We start from the raw sequence: 4,164 nt of genomic DNA, 5'->3' as shown, positions 1-4,164 counted from the left end.
AGAGACCGAGAGAGAGGGAGGGAGGGTGGGGGGGTGGAGGGGGGCGGAGGAGGGGGGGAGGCCAGGAAGATGAGTCGGTAGCGGACCGGTCTGCGCAGCGCATCTCAAACCTCCCACCAGGAAGGATGGAGGGATCTCTCTCTCTCTCTCTCTCTCTCTCTCTCTCTCTCTCTCTCTCTCTCTCTCTCTCTCGCTCTCTCTCTCTCTCGCTCTCTCTCTCTCTGACACACACTCTCCCTTTGTCTCCTCTTTATAGCTCATTATTCAAGTCACCAGAAAACAGTTAAGCACACAGTTGGAACAGTGTCCCTCTATACTAACTATAGGGCGTGTACAGACTGCCAAACCTGTAGACCTATCAGCCACGAGGCTCATTAAGTACACATTAGGGTGGTTTTGTAGTGCTCACTTATTGCTGGAATATTGTAAATAAATTAAATATTGTATTGGTTGAGTCAACTCCTTAGTTCAGTCTTGCAGTTGGACATACATGGTTTGACAACTCAGTGATGTGCTCATTCATACTGATATGGCAGTGTGGTAAACACTGTCCAGAGAGAGGCCTGATTCAAGGGTGGAGGCCTGTGTCACTCTACAAACTGAACAGACTTTGCCATCTGTTGGAGCATTCCAGCATTACACCCCTCATTGTCCCTCAAGTTATGTTTGATCATAGAAGTATTTTTTTTCTTTTTCTGAGTGAGCAGGGAGCACAATCTGAGTTACTATGTGCTACTTAGAGACATAATTAATGTGTTGAATCCTCGAATTCATTAACTGAGTTGTTCTAGATATGGTGACGATGATATGACAGATGTGCATGCACGGTTTTTCCACTGGGTGGCAGGCTGCACTCACAGTAGGCTATGTTGCACATCTGCAGGGTTTGACATGTTGACATGCAAATAATGCCATCACTTATCTTTTTGTGTTGTTGCTTTAATTACCTGTATCGTATAAGTCATGAATGCACTGGCATGTCATATTGTGATGAGAAACAAGCAGTGCAATAGGAGTTGTTGTATGAGATGTCACATCTTCTTTGTCTCTGCAGTATTAATGCAGACAGTTGCACCTTCCTGGGCGTTACATGACTGATGGTTTGTCTCAACCAGCAGAGAGGCTCCGGCCATAACAATGGACGCAGTATGACATAACATATCACAATAACTGATGGATATAGGACCTGAAAGCCACTGAGAACATTGGTCTGTCTTTGTGGTTTTGTGGAATCCATTGTTTATTTTTCACCAGCTACAAAGCTCCATAATATCGGCTGAAGGAGACCACCAACCTCCTTCACATTAGCTGAGAGTGCTCAGATAAATTTCATTGAACAATATTTTGTCTTCATCATGGTGTTCAGGAGAGATACCAGAACAATATCCAAAGAGATTAAATGGGTTCAACAAAACCAAATGGCCCAACACTGAATCTTGGCATGTAGATGGGCATTTTTTGAATTCTGCATCTGATCCCAGCATGGATCATGTCCCAACGTAGCAGATCATATCCTCTGTGAGCGCTAACAACTGGAACCAGCTAAATTATTCCAGCAAGACACATCCTCGTAGTACTAATACTGAGATATTTGGCAGTGTTTTGCTGCATTCTATTTTTAAATTGATAACATTTACCCCAGTTTTCACACAATGAAATCAAACAAATTAAATTTGTGTTCATCAGAATGACTTGTTCACTTGGAAAATGTAATTTACCCTAAAACAATCAATGCAACTTTTTTTTTTTACTTGCGGCCTTGTTGAGCTGAGGCCTTCAGTGCTCTTTTCCTCAGTACCAACGCATTCACATTGATCGTGTCTGGGATTTGCATTCTGTACCTGAGTTGCACTGCTGTGGAATGTAATGGGCACTGACACTGGTTTAATGAGTGCATGTACACCCAGGGCCAAATGCAATTACATGCTCTCACAGGCAACCATCAAAAAAGAGGCAGCTGTTAACCGCCATTCATCGCGGATGGTCATGCAGTTAACTGTATTTGCAGGACAGGGGGTGAGAATAAGGAGTAAAAAGACACACAGAGAGAGATACAGAGGGGGGTTGGGGCTAAACTCATTATGAGACAGATAGTGTAGTAGCATCTGTCAGCATTGGCACTTTACCATAGCTCTTTTTGTCTGACTCAGTTTCACCACTGAAAGTCAAGCCACGCTTTCCAGTCAGTAAAAATGTGTGCACACATCCTGCAGAAGTGTGGGAAACACCACGAACAGCCCCGTCAGGAAGGAAAACGATTTGTACAGTTTTGCATTTTCACATGATGTGCCTCTCAAATATAACCATTACATTTTAGTACAGACCTATGCATCTGAAATATAAATACATGGTGATGTTTGAGAAGGTTGTTTAATCCTTACTGCTGTTCTGAAGGTCTTTTTAAATCATTCTAGTCTCTATAACTACTCTTTGAAGATTTTCCATGAAACACTAAAACAATATTCCATCTACTGCTATATTTCCTACATGTTTCCTTGCTATTTTTGTACATTGCAAAAACATATTATGTGTAATATTGGAGAGTAAAATCAATGTAGACAAATATAACCAATCATATTTTTTAAACTAGATTAAAGCTTGGGTAAGTAACATTGGAGAAACCAGCAAGAGTACGGTAGATTAACAAACTAACCAAGCCCAGTGTTTCCAACTCTTTTCCAGTTCACGTAGCAAGCAGCAATAGCCCCAAAAGATGCTAAAGCTAGCGAGAAAGCCAGCAAGTCGATAACACTGTCCCTTCAGGCCTCCCTACAAAGCCACTCCTGCAAGATTATCATTATGAACGTAAACAACAAATATGGCTATTGTTAGTTCTCACAGCTGTCAAGCTAGCAGCTTGTGGAAGACGCTGATGATGAGCAATGAGTGCATGGGCAGAAAAAAAGGCAGTTAAGTAGACAGACGGTTAGGCCGTCCAATCATTTCATTAAAAAACTTCTTTTTTTTAATATTCTAAATTACATTACCTACCCTAGCTTTAAACACCATTAACACACCATTAATTTAGCATTGCACGGTCAGACTCACAATGGACAAAAGGACAAAATCAATGGAGCGGGATCATAAATATCATCTTTTTTATTATATACATAACTCAGGAAACATGTTTACAAGTCGGGAGTCAAAATACTTTTCCGGCTAGATGGTCTGAAGAATCTTTGAGGATGTGTTGTTAAATGACATTATTTCTGAAAAGGGAAAGCCCTGTGAATGAAATGTAAAATACATGAGAGACGCACACTGGGGCTAGCTTAAGTTTAAAGGAACATGTGCAAACATGATGAGTCCAGCTTGGATAACTAGAGTACAAGTCTGTATTCTGAATTAACGCTGTCCGAGCACATATAGCTGCAATCATCACACCCGTCAATTTGAGCAAAAACCACAAAAAGGTCATCAGCAGACATTCCTGCTGTAGGAACCTGTTAACTGCACACCTTACAAGGCAGAGCTTGCACTCCGCTTTCTGCTCTGACAAGTCAATAAAACCCACTGGTATGCTGAACATTTTTGGAAGGCAAGATAGATATGAAGGTGGAATTTGATCAGGCAGCTAGCCAGCCTCCTGTTCATTACAGAGCTTTCCAGCAGGAACACACCCTCTCGGTGAGCACACCTCAACCTGAGGAAAAGTATTACTGACTGGCACGTCAACAGCCAGCGCCCACCCCTGGCCTCCCCTCCACCTGCCTGTCTTCATCGCTGTCACACATGCATGTGCTCACAAGCACTACATACAGTACACACACACACACACACACACAAAAATCATGTACACTCTCGAAGTGTTGTATTGGGAGGGATGGCAGGGAAGTGGAAACTATGAAAAGGCTCAGAAATCCAGGGCAGATGTGAGCTGAGAGGGCGGGAGAAATAGACGTGGACTGGGAGCAACAGGTGTCAGTGATAAGCTCAAGATTTAGCTGCAAAACGGTGTCTTTTCTGCACGTTTTGTTGCAGTGTTTTCGGCCACTGTTTGGGAGCGAGGCAGGACATTTTAATACTAAAAGATAATGAAAGATAGCCACTTCGCTCATATTAGCTTCAGATAAACTTTTGATGGATTTGGTGCTCCATCACTTACATTGAAATCACATTAAGCATGAATATCTTAACGGCCGATATGAACAAGAGGAATGATTA

This window comes from Cyclopterus lumpus, chromosome 15 (genome assembly GCF_009769545.1).
Source record: "Cyclopterus lumpus isolate fCycLum1 chromosome 15, fCycLum1.pri, whole genome shotgun sequence".
NCBI classification, from domain to species: domain Eukaryota; kingdom Metazoa; phylum Chordata; class Actinopteri; order Perciformes; family Cyclopteridae; genus Cyclopterus; species Cyclopterus lumpus.
The sequence above is the reverse complement of the archived record's forward strand: the minus strand, read 5'-3'. Positions refer to the sequence as shown.